Here is a 17,800-nt window from a genome sequence, read left to right on the forward strand (position 1 = left end):
GGACTCATTTCTAAAATATAGAGAACCAAATCAAATGTATAAGAAAACAAATCATTCCCCAAATGATAAATGGTCAAAGGCTATGAACAGGCAGTTATATGAAGAAATTAAAACTATCTACAGTCATGTGAAAAAAATACTCCAAATCATTATTGCTTAGAGAAATGAAAATTAAAACAACTCACACCTATATCAGATTGGCCAATATGATAAGAAAAGGAAAATGATCATTGTCGAAGGGGATGAGGAAAAACACATTACTGGTGGAGTTGTGAACTGATCCAACAATTCTGGAGAGCAATTTGGAATTATGCCCAAAAGGTGATAAAGTGCATATCCTTTGATTCAACAAAACCACCCAAAGACATCACAATAAAGGGGAAAGGATCCTTATGGACAAAAACATTGAGAGCAGCTCTCTCTGTAGTAGCAAAGAATTGGAAATTGAGGAAGGACTTTCAATTGGGGAATGGCTGAACACACTGTGGTATATGAATGGGATGGAGTGCTATTATTCTGGTAGAACTCATGAACAGAAAGATTGCTCTGACAGTGAATGAAGTGAGCAGAACCAAGGAGAACCTTGGACAACCTTGTGTGATGATCAGTTCAAATCAACTGATTAATTTCTTAGCTCTTCTCAGTAGTACAGTGATCAAAGACAATTCCAAAGGATTTATGACAGAAGGTATCATCCACATCCAGAGCAAGAACTATGGAGTCTGAAAGCAGACCAAAGCAGACTATTTTCAATTTTAAAAATTGCTTTACATTTTGGTATGTTCTTCCCCTCTCATGGCTTTTTCCCTTTTATCCTTTTTTTCCCCTTTGGCAAGGCAATGGGGTTAAGTGGCTTGCCCAAGGCCACACAGCTAGGTAATTATTAAGTGTCTGAGGCCGGATTTGAACTCAGGTACTCCTGACTCCAGGGCCGGTGCTCTATCCACTGCGCCACCTAGCTGCCCCTTCCCCCTTTTATTCTGATTCTTCTTTCACAATATGACTAATATGGAAATGTTTAACATAGTTACACATGTATAACCTATAACCTATATCAAATTACTCAATATCAAGTTGGGGGGGGTGGAGGAAAGGAAGGGAGGGAGAAAAATATAGAACTCAAAATCTTACCAAAAAATGAATGCTAAAAACTATTTTTGCATGTAGCTGGAAAAACTAAATAAATAAGAATCTGAAAAAAGGGCCAATCTCTGCCATGCACCCTGCTCCTCTTGCCCTCCACTTTCCCTCTTCTACCTTTTCCATTGCTACTCCTTCAGTCTTCTGCCTGAGCCTTGGCTCTGCCTGGATGACACCCCTCTCGAGACACGGCCAGCAGTGACCGCACTCTCCTCACTCGCTCTCCACCTACTGGTCAAGCTGGGGGAGTAGAAATACTCCTTGCTTCCCACAGCCACTTCCAGGTTCTCGTCATATTACCATCACTCAGAAATCTCTATTCCTTTGAGGTTCAATCACTCCATAGCCATCTAAATCCTGGTAGCTGTTGTCTACCACGCTCCAGACCCCTCTCCTTTCCTTCATGAGGTCAGTGTCCAGCTCACTCTCCTCAGCTCCTATTTCCATTCTTGGGGACTTCAACATTTTGATCTTCCCTCAGATAATCTGACCTCACGGCTCTTTAACTTGCCTGCTTATTTTCCACACAACCTCAGTCACACACAAAGTCTCTTGCCCCTTATCACAATGCCATGAAGCTGGAGAAAAATCATAAATTATGCTGACTATTCCACTACAAATGTCTGTCCCAAACCTTCAGATGACCTTACTGCAACGAGGCAATCCTTGTCAACCTCCCTGATTATCTATCCCACACACCGCTAGACCTCTTCCAAAGCTTTCATTCCTCCTTCAAATTTTGGCTCATGTTACTAAAAACAAAGTCATTTGCCCCCCTCTTCATCTCACATCACTCAGATGTCTTCTGTCACCGTCATCCCTTCATCCTTGCCTCACCTAATGAGGTCCCCTTTCCTCTTGCTGAAGCACATCCCTCTACCTTTCATTCCACCCCATCCCCTCCAGCAGATGACCTTTCCACCAGCCCAGCTCTATCATCTTTCTTCAGTCTCTCCCTGTCTACTGCTTCTTCCCAATATACACAGGTCCCCCATCCTAAAACAATCCCTGTCTTGATCATCCATCTCTGCAAGGCAACATCCCATTTCTCCTGATGTCTCCCTTTCCCTTCTTCCCACACTCTTCTCAACCCTCTGTTGTCTGGCCTCTGACCTCATCATTCCATCTAAACCACTCCCTCCCAAGTGACCAATGATCTCTTCTCAATCCCCATCCTTCTAGAGCTCTCCGACACCGTGGACCACTCTCTTCTTGGTGTTCTTTTCTCCTGTTCCCTCCCATCTATCAGCATTGCTCATTTTCTGTTACTAGATCTTCCTCTGGGTCATGCCCACCTATGCTGGCTGTCCTATGGAGCTTGGTCCTGGGCCCTTTTCTCCTCTCTCTCTATACCATTTCATATGGTGATTACATTAGCTCTCTCTCATAGATTCAACCATCATATCTATGCTGATCATTCTCACATCTAAGCCTTAATCTTTTTTCTGACTTCCAGACTCGGGGCATCAACTGTCTATCAAACATTTCAAGTTGGATAAATGGTCAACATCTTTAACTCAACTGAATTTTGTTATCTCTTTCACAAAGTTCCCCAGTTTCTGGTGTGACATCTTTCCAGTCACCCAGGCTCACAAACTAGTCTCATCTTCACCTGTGTAACCTCCCTTTGTCTTCTCTTATTCTGGCACCAATCTCACACATACCCTCATTTCCTCATGCCCAGATCATTGCAGCGACCCCTGAATGGTCAGCCAGACACAAGCCTTCCTCTCCCTCTACTCCGTGGCATCCTTTCAAGAGCTACCAAAGTGAGTTTTCTACAATGTGCAACCATGTCATTTCCCTCTGCTTGGCATTCAAAGCCTTCCAGAACCAAGTTCTCCTCCCCATCCTCTGAAATCCAGGGACACTGGCCTCCTGGCTCCACCTCCCAACTCTGCATTATCTCTGGCTGTTGCCCAGCCAGAATGCTCTCCTATCTCCTGGCCTCCTTCCTCATCCCCTACAGGTGGCTGAACCTCCCAGAGTCCCTCTTCATTATGGCATCATCATCATCACCCCATTGATTAGATCCTATCTATTCTACAGATTATTCATACAGATTATTTGTCTGTTGTGATGGGCCTCATGGCAGGCCCACCTTTTGCATTCTTTGTATTCCCAGTATTTTGCATAGTGTCTGGCCCATAGTAGATATACATAAGGGATGTTTGATAATTGACTCCTGTTCTTGGCAAAGAGAAGGGAGACCTCCTCAAATGAGACGGGGCTGGAGGAGAGAAAAGGGGAGACATTTGAATGATGCTCTTGGGAACATCCTAAATCTTTTCAGTGAAATATGAAGCAATGTTCTCAACCAAGATCACAGCTAAGGGGAACCACAGGAAGTCTATGAAGGGATGAAAAGGTTTAGACAAGCTTCTGTGATGAGTGGGATTTGTTGAGTCATTTTTCAGCCATGTCCAACTCTTTGTGAGCCCTTTGAGGGTTTTCTTAGCCAAGTTACTGGAGTGGTTTGTCATTTCCTTCTCCAGCTCTTTTTACAGATGAGGAAACTGAGGGAAACAGGGTTAAGTTCTTTGCCCAGGGTCACCCAAATAGTAAGTGTCTGAAGCCAGATTTGAACTAGAGTCTTCCAGATACCAGGTCTGACCTAGTTGCCCCCAGGGAATGGGACAGTGGATTAATTAGGGAAGTGTAGGACTGGCTAGCTGCAGGAGGGTCCACCTCCTGGTTTTTTCCAACATCAGTTTGGTGAACATGGAGTAGGGTGGGAAGCGGTGGGTATGACTGGGCACCCTGGTGTTTCCCAAGGTTTTGCTTTTCTCTCCTCTCCTATATTATTTCACTTGATTTCACTTCATCAGCTACCATGAATCAATGTTCATCTCTACAAAGATGATGCTCAGATTTATTTTTACTTTGAATCCACAAGTATTTCTTAAGTACCCCTGACCAAGCATTGAGACCACTGCAGCACCCAAGGAGACCGTTTCCTCTCTGCCTGGACCAGAGATATGAATACTGCTGCCCACATGGCTCTATCCACTGCTTGGGGCCCAAGGCAAAAGGCTCAGATGGGCAGAGGAGCTCTCCAGAACAAGGGGGTCATTCCAGCTCTGGGAATCTGGCTATGATTCTAGAATCCCCTGGGAAGGACTGGCTCCTCTCCTCCTGAAGAAATCCTAAATACTTTCCCCCCTGTTTTACTGAAGAAGATTGTGCCATGCTGAAGCTGTCAGTCATGATTGATGCCATATTTAGTAAGCATCTTTCCCCATCCCAATCTCTTCTTCCTAACTGGTCTTGAGAAAGAACCCCTCATTTAAACCTACGACTACTTCAGTAACAAGATTTGCAAACAGTCAGTATTTAAACTGCCTTTTCTGTTCCAGTAGTATATTTAAACTCAACTTTTTGGCATAAACACAGCTTACTAAATGAAGCCCGGGTGGACGGCTGCTATGTCCTAGATACCATCTGCAATAAACAAATGAATTTAAGAGAGGAAGACCTTCATTCACTAAGAAAGGATTACTGATACTCTATTTGTAAAGTTCTTTAACCTTCTTAGCAGTCGCTCTATTCGTGATGGTGTTGTGTTCAAATCACCCAGCAGACACTGAACCCAAGGGAACGAGAAAAGGACCATGGCTATAGAAGAATAATTCAGTGGCTTCAAATTCTTGAAAAATTAGCAAATTATTTTCAACATCACCCCTATTTTTTATCTGTTTTTTGTGAGTCAGTTTGGGGGTTTGGGAAAACGACATTCCCATGGTCACAAGCTACTCACAAAAGGCAACACAAGGCAGGCAATTGAGGAGGCAGAGGCAGCAGCGGAGCGTCAAAGCCAGGGAGAGGGTGGCACTGCCAGGACACAAGAGCACACAAAGCAGCTCTTCACTGATCGGAGACATCTGTTTTAAAACCAAGAAACCCCAATCAGTCCAAAGAGCAGACATCAAGAGCTAGAACAGCCCAGGCTCTGGGCCTCATCAAAAGCTCTCCCCACATACAGCCCCATTAGCTAGCACATGTGAGGATTTAGTTTGCCCTGAAGGCTGTTCTAGGGGCTGGGCATGCATGAGGTGACGGGTGAGGGCAGGAATTCTTGGCATATGACGCCAGGCAGTTTGGAATTCATTTCCAATGTTTTGAGGTCCTGAGATAAACAAGCAGGGGCTTTCATTTTCACAACCCGGAAGAGTCACTTTGAAACTAGGAAGATAGTTCAAGGAAAAGGCTTAGTTTGAACATGATCACAACATTTTACAAGAGTTATTTGTAGCCAAGCATGAAGATAACATTCTACCTTTCCCCTAAAATACTGAAGCCTGACCTGCATCTATCTATCCTCTCAGTAAAACTTGCAAATGGAAAAACCCATTCAGTCAACCAAAAGGCTTCTTTTTCTCATGCCTAGATATATTCCAACAACCTTTCCTTGGCCAGTTCATCTTACCTCCTGAGACTTCAAACCAGCACAAATTGTAATGACCTCCTCTCCAAGCCCCTCACCACCCAACTAACTACCTTCATTTAAATGAAATAGTTGTAGAGACAAGATATTCTCTCTTCTGAGGACAAAAAGGTCTTTCAAAGAATATGGTGAGAGATTAACTAACCAAGTTCATACTTTTTCCTGATGGCTCACTTCCTTTATGGTCACCTGAGGAGATATTATCAAGCCTTCTCAAACCAAAGTTATTTGATTAAGACCACTTTAAGGGTAACTCCCATGGGTTCCTATCATAAGAGGTAGCATGGGTTCATAAAAAGAACAATAACACAGGGTCAGGAGAACTGGAATTTCCTACTTAATAGGTATGCATAAACTCCATGAGTCTCAGTTTCTTCATTCATAAAATGGATATAATTCTTGAATTTCCCACCTCAAAGAGTTGTTGAGAAGAAAGCAAAATTCTATTTAAATATGGGATGCTTTATTCTTTTTAAAAAAAAAAAATTTAGAAAGCACAATCTTATGGGGATTATTCATGGAGTTAGTGTCACTTGGCAGCTAGTAATGAAAACCATTTAGACATCACTATTCCCCGTTCCTACCTTCATCCTAATGGGCACAACAGATAGAAACTGCCAAGGACAATTCTTTAAAACTCAGTAGACAAAGAGAGGTAAGACTTTCCTCTAAAGAAAAAAGTTCTAACCTCAAAATCAACAATCCACAAATTGGTCTCACAGTCTTGATCTCATTTTTTCCACTTACAATTTTTAAGGGAGAACTCTTTGGATGGAGGGGGTGGGGGTGGATGCCTACCACACTTTGATCAACCTTCAAGCCAGTCCTCTAAGCAACAAGCCAGGAGGCTTGGGCCAAGCCAGAAGTTCTAATTTTCATAACAATGACGACAGATTCGTGACTTTTCTGAAAGGGAAGTGGTTTCTGTGACTAAGTACAATTATCCCTTCCACATCTGGGGAAGCAGCTATCACCCTGATCTGGAAAATCTGAGTGAAATTTTTGGCCCTCCTTTTAACCCAGAGAAAAGGTCTGAATTAATATGGTATTAAAAGATAAAATGTGTTGATATTAAACAATAATATATATATTTTGTACATTTCTGAGCTTCTAAACTTTTACTGGGTCATCTTTAATACTGTACTCCAACCCAGGCTTGAAAAGAAATCTCCAGTATAATACACCTGACAAATAGTCATCTAGCTTAGAGAGTCCAGATGAGGGGAAGACATTTTAACCATGATTTTGTTTCCTCCCATGGTCTTCTAAGCAGGCTCTTCTTGTCTCCTAAGGTGGGACATCAGGATATTTCTCCTGAGGGGAGAAAGGAAAGATTTCTCCTTCCTGGAGGGTTTCAGTGACCATTTGTTTGGTTTCATCTTGGCCCTACTTTCCCTCCAGGTTCAACCTACTTTGAACTCTGAAAAATCAATGCAATGCTCTTAAAAGCAAACAAGTTTGTCCCTATTGCAATAACAAAAACAAAGAAATAGGAGACTTTCTAAAACATAGCTATTATTTTATAGATCTTTTAGTCCTGCTACCTGAGGACAGGCCCTAATTATAAGAGGGAACCCTCGTTTTCATTCCTTTCTTCCCCTTATTGACATCCCCACACACACACACACACACACACACACACAGTCCCCATACACACAAGTATTGGCCTTCAGAAGGAATGTGAATTGATGAGGAAAAACCCAATGCATTTGAAAGACCCAGCCTTCAATGGACAGCTCTCTTCATGAAACTGCTCCTCTGCTCTGTGCCTCAGTTTCTTCATTTATACAAGATGACAGACCCTTAGTTTTAAATGTATGGTCCTCCATGGTCCATGGGATCACATGGGGTCAGAACAACAAAAACAGGGATTCAAGGAGGACTCTTCCAGCTCTAATTTCTATGAGCCTAAGCTATTTTCTCTGGAATAATAAGCAAAAAAGGTAGCCATCTCAAGCTCTCTCCCCTCCCAGAGTCTCCCAAGAAAAAAACAATATTATGGTTAAAATAAGTTTAGTATTTGCTTGAGAAGGGCCAAATCTATGAGCCTCCCATTTTCAAACCCTATTTTAATCAAGACCTATCCCTTCTGCCAGGCCTATCTCCTTGTGATCATTTCTCTCCTAATCCACACATGCCAAGATGCCACTGTTACCCCAACAGAAATGTTTTCCCCTGTATTTCTATCATTAGCTTTAGGGTAATGCTATTGGCAGCTATGTGAACACTAACATTTGTAGAAGGACATTGGTATCTATCATTGATATCTATTGGTATCTACCATTCATCTCATTACATATAGTGGTAGTACAGATTTTTTTTTTTTTTAGGTTTTTGCAAGGCAAATGAGGTTAAGTGGCTTGCCCAAGGCCACACAGCTAGGTAATTATTAAGTGTCTGAGACCGAATTTGAATCCAGGTACTCCTGACTCCAAGGCTGGTGCTTTATCCACTACGCCACCTAGCCGCCCTGGTAGTATAGATTTTTAAGGTAACAGAAAACTTAAAAAAAATTTTAAAAAACTTAAAAAAACTGTTTTTATAAGAACTTGATGATTTTTTAAAAATCTGGAAAATTTTTCAACTTTTCTCCTTTCAATGACCAAAGTAACTTCTTCTTTTCCTTTTTCGTACATATATAATTAGGCATGTGTTGGTGAGAGAGCCTTCCAATCTCCTACCATCAAGAACAGACTCTTCCTGTAATTTTCTCTTCAAATTTCAGTTCCAATTCCATCATCGTCACCCCTAATCAGTCATAACTGATCCTTCTACCTTAGCCCTTAGAAGCAAAATTAAATACACTATCCTAAAGTAAAGTATCTGTGGGAAGACCTTGAGAGGCTGCACCAACCTGCTCTTTGTCAGTCAACTGCTAGCCAGAAAGCAATCTCCACAACTACAACAAGAAGATACGAAGACACTAGAGCAGGTCTGAAACAAAGCTCCAAGGCCTCTCTGTCCACTGCTGCAGGTTGGACTGAGTGATGCTGAGGGAGAGTAAAGAAAATCACATTGTAGGGGAAAAGACTTGGGATGAAGGACAAGCCACAGCTTCCAAGGAGGCTCAGGCCACTTTGGGACCACGTTCCTTGGCAAGACACCAAGCCTCGCCAACTCCTTCCTACTTTCACTAGTGGCCCCTGAGTAGACGGAACCCAGTTAAAACAGAAAGGATCAACAGTAGGGATCCTCGGGAACACTATATCACACTCCCCGTGATGTTCCAACTCAGCACCAGAAAATAACACGGCCTGTCTAAAAACAGCCAATAACTCACTGGAAAACAACACAGTAACAGAGACTAGCCCGAGGACTATGGTGAAAGTTTTGGACAATGCTGAAAAATTCAACAAGGAAAATGTTACTACCTCACATTGTCCTATACTGAGTTTTTTTAAAATGACAAAACAATACTTCACTAAACAGTAAAAAGAAAAATCTCATGATGAATAAGGATAATGTACCACATTAAAATAATAAAAAGTTAATTTAAGCCAATAGAATACCATAATTCAATTTTATAAATCAATTTATAGGGAAAAGAAAAGTACTGCCCTCCTCCCTCACCAGCACATCCATCCAAATCCTAGAAAAACTGTGTTGGGATTGGATATTACCCATTAATTTCCTTTAACTCTATAAGGATGAAGGGCAGAAGGGAATGGCTTGAATCTGGCCACTGTCTCTGACACTGATCAGTCACCAGTCCATAGCTGTCACCTAGTAAGAACCACATCACCCTCATCATCCTTAGAGGAGCCAGGTTTCGACTGAGGTCTGGAGCTGGGATCCCACCCAATTCTCTCCACTATACCCCACTCCCTCCCACTTCACCTCTCAGAGCCTGTTTTCTCATCTCTAAAATCAGCATAATAGGAGACTAAAATGACTTTGACAAGCCTTCAAGTACCATAGAAATATTGTTTGTTCTTGAGTCATGTTTGATTCTTCAGGACCCCATTAAGATTTTTCTCAGAAAAGAAGCTGGAATTTCCTTCTCCAGCTCATTTTACAGATGAAGAAACTGAGGCAAATGGGATACAGTGACTTGCCCAGGCTCACACAGCTAGTAAGTGCCTGAAGCCAGATCTAAACTCATGAAGATAAGTCTCCCTGACTCCAGGCCTAGTGTGCTATCCACTAGCTGTTCCTAAATATTCCATATAAATAATCTTAAGGGAAAGAAAATATAATTTTTCATTGATACTCAACCTGACTCCCCAAAAAATGGAATGTGAAAGTTTTAGTAGTGAGACCTTGCTCATCCCTGCTCCTTGGATTTTCCCCTGTTCTGGTTCTTCTCTCTTCTCAGACCTTATTCCTCATCCATCACACATACGGCCTCTTAGTGGGGAGGGTGCCCGGGATCTATTCTCTTCCTCCTCAGTGATCTCAGGCCGAATTCTGGCCTCAATGCCCATAGTTCTAACTCCCAGACCAGGCTTAGGGAAATTCAGCCCTACATCACCAACTGTTCATTGGGCACTTTAAACTGGATGCTTGCAAAATACCTTAAATTCAATGTGAGCAAAACAAACATATTTCCCTCTGAACTACCCCTCTTCCAAACTTCCTTATTTCTGTCCAGAAGAAGCTTAGTCTCTAAGGTTTGTAGCCCCAGCTTCATCCTTGACTCCTGGGTCTCCATCATCTAACTGTCTTCAAGACGTCTGCCTCCTTCTCTCTACCCACCCTGCCTTCATCCCCTCTCAAGCAGACATTTCCACAGCCTTCCAATCCCCAATCCCCATCCTTAGTCTCTCCTATGACAGCCTGTCCTGACCACAACAGATGCCAAAGTGATTTTCCTTAGGCACAGATTTGACCACATCACGACTGAATCATTCAACTCCAGTGGCTCCCAATTGCAGATCCACCATGTGGCATCCACACCTCTTGATCACAAAATCCTTTGTCTTCCTGTCCAGGACTCACTTGGGAGAATTTCCCATTAACCATCTTGCAGGTGCCTACTCATTTTCTTTATAATTTACATACTCTTTATAGACATTACCTCAATTGATCCAACCAATAATCCTGTGAGGGAGATGCTGTTAAGACCCTCATTTAACAAATGAAAACTGTGATTCCATCAGATTAAGGCATCTGTTCAGCATCATACAGCTGGTAAGTATCTGAAGCAAAATTTGAACTTGGCTCTTCTTGACTTCAAGCCCTGAGCTCTGCCCACTCTGACATCCTTCTGCCTTTACAGCTGCTCCGTGAATCATTATATGGGACCTCCTTGGTCCCTGTAAGCCTATGAGCTCTTGGACAGCTGGCATTGTTTCAGGACTTGAATATGTCCAACTAGACCTCTGGCCCTTGATAAATGCTTACTGATTGACTAAGTAAATCATAAATAAAACTACCCATGAGACCCTGGACAAGTCACTTAAACTATTTAAGCCTCAATTTCCCTCATCTTTTAATGTGAGGTAATATGAACTGGGTAATCTTTTCATGTCCTATACAAATTTAAATCCATCTAAATAGGGTAGGATGCTCACTACAAGAAAACCTAAAAAACAATTTACTTTAGCAAGTATCAGCTTTCAGTACTTCCAATAAGAATTTCTCTGTCAGTGGAGCACCAGCTCCACTAACAAAAGCAAATTCTCTAGAACTCAGGAGAGAACTGCCAAGCCAGCAAAAAGTGATCACTGGTTTAATGAAAGATTCCAAATAGACTTCCTTTAAACAGAAATCCCATTGGAGTTTGCAAAATATGACCAATCAAATGACATCTTTTCCACAAACATCTAATTGTGTAAAACAAGATACAACTGTATTTATAGAGCTTTTTTAAAAGGTTTTTGCAAGGCAAACGGGCTTAAGTGGCTTGCCCAAGGCCACACAGCTAGGTAATTATTAAGTGTCTGAGGCCAGATTTGAACTCAGGTACTCCTGACTCCAGGGCCAGTGTTCTATCCACTGCGCCACCTAGCCACCCCACAATTGTATTTACGTGACCATATCCCTCACTTCTAATCCTAGAACGGGGCAATACATAAAGAAACAAAGAATTCTGACATCATAATTAGCCAAAACTGTACCCAAGGGACACAACCTATTTATCCTCATCTCCCCTCTTATGAGATAAGAAAGAAAAATAAATCCAGTGGCATTGGACTAGGGATAAACCAAAATATAACAACATCTTCAGGTTTAGAACTTAGAGATCAAGAAAGAAGTCATCTTATCCAAAACTATATTAAGATTACGAAACACAAACTTTTTCCTACCACCCCAAATCCCATAAATGTTGGCCTATAAACCATTTAATCTAATAATGTTCAATGACTATGGGGGGGGGCAAAGAGGGAAACCTCTATTTCTACACACTAAAACTCTTGTCAGGATTAGAAAAAGAGAAGGGCTGTGGAGTAAGGACACCTCTGGTGAGGAGAACTGTCCACAGTGGGTCTGTGTGATGGGTTTCCATGTTCCTTGTGGTATATCCATGCCTAGGAAATGAATCATTCAGCCCTATTGGGCCACAAAGAAATAAGTGCATCAAAACTGTTGGCAGTGGGCTCTCAATGCCAGCCCATGGCGTGGGGAAGCCCGGAGTTTGAGGACTGAGATTACTGGCCGATTTACTCCTCTCACTCTCAATTTCCCCCCCTAACCCTAACCCCAGAAATCTACAGCACCACCAGAAAGAATAATTTATATTAAAAGGGAAAGGTCATATTGAAAGCCTTCCTAGTTTTTTTTAAGTCGCAAATATAACCTTAAAGCATTTGAAATTAATTCCTAATGACCCCAAAGGCACAGGGAAAGGCAACAGTTGTAAGCTAAATTCCTGGGAGACGGGAGAGGTTTCCAGATGGAAGACCTTTTCACAGTGGTCTGCACAGGGTTAGGCTCTCAGGGTCCCTTCCACTTATAAATTCCACCCTCTCTCTTCCCCAGAGGTGCAAGTCACAGGGACTGTCCAGTCCTCAGATTTCATTTTTGTTCAGTTCTTAAATGGCCCTATTCCGGCATGAACCCGCATGGGGTTCCCTTAAAGTCTTCTTTTCCCACTGAAGAGCCCTTCCCTGCCCGGGTCTTTAACTCATGTCCCACTCTGCTATCTCCACTGGCTCTGAGCTCTGGCTCTCTTTGGTGGGTCCCCGATGTCTTCGTTTGTAAATGCGGCTGCGAACCTGGGGTCCCCCGTCTGGTGGACGGATTTCCAAGGGTCCAGGAACCGGACTGAAACTTAGCATTTCCTTCCAATATTTAAAAAAGAGTCAATTACGTTTTAAAAAATGATCTCGGGCAGCTAGGTGGCGCACCGGCCCTGGAGTCAGGAGGACCTGAGTGCGAATCCGTCCTCAGACCCTTAAAAGAACCCCAAAAAACCCTAAAAAAAATACGAGGGAGCCATTAGCTTCACCACAGTGAAAGGGGGCTAAGACCCGGGCACCCAGCATGCCGCTCAGGCTTCCTGGGCCAGATGCTGTCTCCCAAGGGCCGGAAAGGACTAGCAAGTGGGCTCCGGGGGGCACCTGGGCGCCCCCGTCCCCCGGGGCCCCTAGATATTTCCCGCCCAGTCCCTTTAGCTTTCCCGGGAGAAGACTGCGGTGGAGACAGGAGAAGTGAATTCATCCTAATCATGATTAACACTGAACTAACAAGTAATAATCCGCAGCGATGACAAGGCGCGGCGCGGAGGCCGGCGGAGCCCTGGGCCCGCGCCACTGCCCTCGGGCCCCCGCAGGCCCGGGACGCGGCGGGGACTTTCGAGTCCGGAGCCGGGCCGGGCCCGAGGCCGGCCTCCGCCCAAGGTCACCCCGGGGAGCGCGGCGGCCCGGCCCGGGCGCTGGGCGCCGCGAGCCCGGGAGGACGGTCAGCCCGGGGCCGGCGGCTCCGCAGCCCCGAGCCCGGCCGCGGCGTCCGGGGCTCCCCGCGGCCAATCGCGGGGCGCGGCCCCGCCCCTGCGCCCGCCCCCTCCCGTGCCGGCCCCCCGCCTCCCTGCGGGCCCCCCCGGGAGCATGCGCCCTGGGCGCCGGGCCGCGGATCCCCCCCGAGGACGCGCTCACCGTCTCAGCGGGTCCGGGACGGGCGCAGCTCCGGAGGCCACCAAGGCGGGGCTCGGCAGGAGCGCCCCGCCGCCCAGCCCGGCCACTCCGGCGGCGGCGGCGGCCAGGGCTCCCGGGGCGGCCGTCCCGGGGCCGGGCGCGCCGGCGGCCGCGCCGTCCTGGGGCATCTTGGCGCCCCCTGGCCGGGCCCCCGCGCCCTTCCACCGCCCACCCCGGGCGGAGACCCGGAGAGACTGAGCCGGCGACGCCGCCGGCCCCGCGAGCCGCGCCGGGGCCCGCCCCCTCCGCGCCGGCCGGCCAATCGGAGGCGGGGACGGGCCGAGCGCGGGAAGCCTGATAGGTGGGAGAAGAAGGCGGGGAGAGGAGCGGGGCCCGCGGGGGAGGGGGAGGGGGCTCGCGCCGCGGAGCCGGGAGCCCGGCGGGCGCGTGGCCCGTCTCCGGCCCCGCCCCCGCCAGGCCCCGCCCCGCCAGGCCCCGCCCCCGCCGCCACGTCCCGGGGGGGGCTCCAGGGTGACCTCATCGGATGGGGGCGGGGCGGGGCTCCTCACGGCCGTCCCACGGGGCAGGAAACTGAGGCGCACGCGGCCGGGCGGGCCGGGCGGGAGGCGCAGCCGCACAACGCCGCCGGCCGGCGGGATTCGCACTCGGGGCCTCGGGCCCGCGCCCGGCCCGGCGGGCCGCCCCTTCGCGCCCTCGGAAACCCTCCGATAAGGGCGGTAACGTGGCCGCCAGGGCGAGCCGAGGACCGCTGCCCAGGCTGTCCCGGGGTCAGCCCGCCTTTCTGGGCGGACTCGGGACCCCGTGGGCTCCGGAGGCGGCATTCGAACTCATGACCTCCCACTCCCAAGGACACCTCGCCACCCGTCCTGCCATTGTTGGGTTTGGCCTTCCTCCTCCTCCGAGGAGACGTGGCATCAGGGAGCATACCAAGTGGTCTGAGTGGGGGAGGGGCTGTGCCGAGTCTCCTCCAGAACCTTCTGGGTGCCCGGGCCAGAGATGCTCCAGGACGGGCAGGTGGCCCCGGAGGCCGCCCCGGCCCAACCACAAGTGTCTGAGACCGGGCTGGAACTCCCGGCCGCCGGGGCCAGTGATCTGTGCATTGCCCCACCTGGCCGCCCGCCGCCTCATGGAGGGGGTGGGCAGTGCGCTGCCCCACCTGGCCGCCCGCCGCCCCATGGAGGGGGTGGGCAGTGCGCTGCCCCACCTGGCCGCCCGCCGCCCCATGGAGGGGGTGGGCAGTGCGCTGCCCCACCTGGCCGCCCGCCGCCCCATGGAGGGGGTGGGCAGTGCGCTGCCCCACCTGGCCGCCCGCCGCCTCATGGAGGGGGTGGGCAGTGCGCTGCCCCACCTGGCCGCCCGCCGCCTCATGGAGGGGGTGGGCAGTGCGCTGCCCCACCTGGCCGCCCGCTGCCTCATGGAGGGGGGTGGGCAATGAGCTTCGCTAGATTAAGCTATTTCTCACCTAAGTCGACTCACCCCCCTCACAAACGCTTCTGATGCACTGCTAATCACAAACGACATTAAGTTGTTTCAGATGTGTCCAACTTCTTGACTCCGTTTGGAATTTTCTTGGCAGAGATCCTGGCGTAGTTTGCCATTGCCTTCTCCCACTCACTTTCCAGAGGAGGAAACTGAGGCAAACAGGGTGAAGGGACTTGTTCAGGATCACACAGCTAGCAAATGTCCCAAGACTGGGTTTGAATTCAGGAAAAGGAGTCTGTTCCTCCCAGCTCTCTGGCCACAGGAGGGGGAAGGCCGGGGAATTGTTTCCTAGTCATTTGATTACAAACTGATAAGATTTCATTCATTCAGGCTAGTCTGGAAAGGACCTTAGCCTGGAGAAATATGTATTTCCTAATATTTTTCATTAAAAAAAGACTTCAATATGTTTCACCATAATGAGCCCTCAAGAAGAATGGTTGCTCTCAAGAAGAAACAGATCTGTCCAGAATGATGTTAATAACCAGGATTTATTAAGCACTTTACACCTATTATCCCATTGGATCCTCACCACAAGCCTGTCAGGTGGGTGTTATTATATTATAAATTTATGTTACATGATCTCAACAGGGCCCTCAGTTCCACAAGGTAATTCTTTTATACCTCCCTGATTAATTCACCCTCCCCCACTCAGCTGAGAACTTTGCCTCCTATATCACTGAGAAAATTGAGCCCCTTCACCAAGACCTGCTGTTTCTCCCCCAATCAGGTGCCTTCCAACCCTCTCTCCTTCACCCCCCCCCATAGCAGGTAGCCCTTCTCCTAGCTAAGACTAAAGGTGACCTTATTCAACCCCATCTTCCCCAGTAGATTGCTTCTTCCGTTATCCCCACTTTCTCACTAATCTTCATCCTCTCCCTGACTCCTTCTTGGCTGCAAATGTCTCCCTCATCCTAAAAATAAATAAATAAATAAAATCTCATTCAGCTCCTCTCCTTTGTGACTAACAGTCTGTAGAAGGCCCTCTACATTTGATGTTTCTCCTTCATTTTCTCTCCCTGGCTTCTGGCATCACCATCCAAATCTTAGTTTTATCTCCATTATGATTTTTTTTTTTAGGTTTTTGCAAGGCAAACAGGGTTAAGTGGCTTGCCCAAGGCCACACAGCTAGGTGATTATTAAGTGTCTGAGCCTGCTGCCTAGCCACCCCTCTTGGTTTTATCTCCACAACATCTCTCATATCTGTCCACTTCTCTTCACTCACATAGCCATGATTCTGATCCTTAACTGAAATTTTTTCCTGATCTTCCAAGGTGATTATGTCACCCTCCCTCAATTTTTATTTTGTATTTGCCCACATTTTAGATGTTATCTCCTCTGATAGAATACAAGCTTCCTGAGGGCAGGGATGGTCACTTCTGACCTTGTAATCCCAGTGGCTCCCATAGAGCCTGGAATGCTCAGCCTGCCCAAACTGAAACCCTAGAGACCTTTCAAAGTCCCTTGTCTCTGTACCTTTTTATGATGTATATTGTTCCATAAACCTGTCTTGCTTAGAGATTAGTGAGAACAAGAAACTCGTGAGGAAATGTGATCATTCATATCAATAAATCATTAGCCATTTGCTTCCTTCTCTGGCCTGGATTAAATTGTACATTTTACAGGGAAATTAGAATACCCTGGAGAAGAGACTGAAAGGGTGCAATAAGATGTGGGGAGGGAGGGGACACCAAGACTTTCCAAAATTTTGAAGCAATGAATCCAAGTAACTTTAGAATTAGAAGAATGATTGAAAAAAGCTTTTGTATTATACATCAAACACTATAAATACAAAAGTAAGACAGTTCCTGCCCTTAACGGAGGAGACAAGACACGGAAGGAAGTAATGACCAGAGAAGTGGTGTGTGGAAGCCCAAAATGGTGAGTAGTCTTCCAAAGTCATGCCCCTTCCAGAAGCAAAAGGTGGAAAATGGGGTGAAGGGTAGGGGACATGTCTGTGCAGGTGCCAAGATGGGCTGGGGAAGGCTAGGTACAGTGGGTGAGGTGCCTTTGCCCTGGCCTCTCAGTATGACTCAGTCGCAACCTCTGAGAGTCCTGAACTGAGCAGATGGAGCAGCTTTTTTCTGGACTCTGAGTCCTAGAAAGGCAATTCCAGATGGAGGGAGGGTCATAGCTACAGGGCTGGGACTGGTGGCAAGATGTACTAGGTGGATGGCATTCAATCCAACTTCTCTGCTCTTCAGACCAGTGTTGTAAGGAGAAATAATTATCATTCAATTATATATATATATATATATATATATATATATATATATATATATATATATATATTGGATTAAAAAATCTTAAAAAAAAAAACCCTAACCCTGAGCAGAAGGTAATAGAGGAATTGTTACCATTTTGCAAATGAGGAAACAGATTCAGGAGATCCCAGATCTACTCCAAAGCAGCTAACTAGAATGGGGTCACAGCCCCATTGCCATCCATCTGTCTGCTTCTAATTCAAGGCCGGGAGCCCTCATTCCTGTCTGCCAGATCAACTGGTTAGACTGCACCATTGTTTCCATCCACTATAGTCAGTTATATTTTCTGACTTCTCATAATGAAGCCCAGCTCCAGTCTGACTTCTAAATGAAACCAGTTCTCTCCTTCCTGCTGTCTCTCCCATCTTCCTCCTCCCTTTTCTCTTGTAATCATCTTGGATAAGAATTCTTTTGGGATGGCTCAGTAGATAGAACAC

General features: G+C 46.6%; 1 protein-coding gene across 2 annotated transcripts in view; it reads right to left on the reverse strand.

Moving 5' to 3' along the window:
- ZNF638 (zinc finger protein 638) overlaps nucleotides 1–13,686 on the reverse strand; it is a 146,688-nt gene extending 133,002 nt beyond the window's left edge. Inside the window, exon 1 of one of the 2 annotated variants that reach the window (XM_074195917.1) lies at nucleotides 13,621–13,686. The gene's annotated coding sequence lies outside the window, so the exon portion shown is untranslated. Of the gene's footprint in view, nucleotides 1–4,897; nucleotides 4,966–13,620 lie in introns of those variants that run through there. The other variant, XM_074195916.1, reaches the window with a different exon arrangement.
- Nucleotides 13,687–17,800: the final 4,114 nt, after the last annotated feature.

This window comes from Macrotis lagotis, chromosome 1, assembly GCF_037893015.1.
Source record: "Macrotis lagotis isolate mMagLag1 chromosome 1, bilby.v1.9.chrom.fasta, whole genome shotgun sequence".
NCBI lineage: Eukaryota > Metazoa > Chordata > Mammalia > Peramelemorphia > Peramelidae > Macrotis > Macrotis lagotis.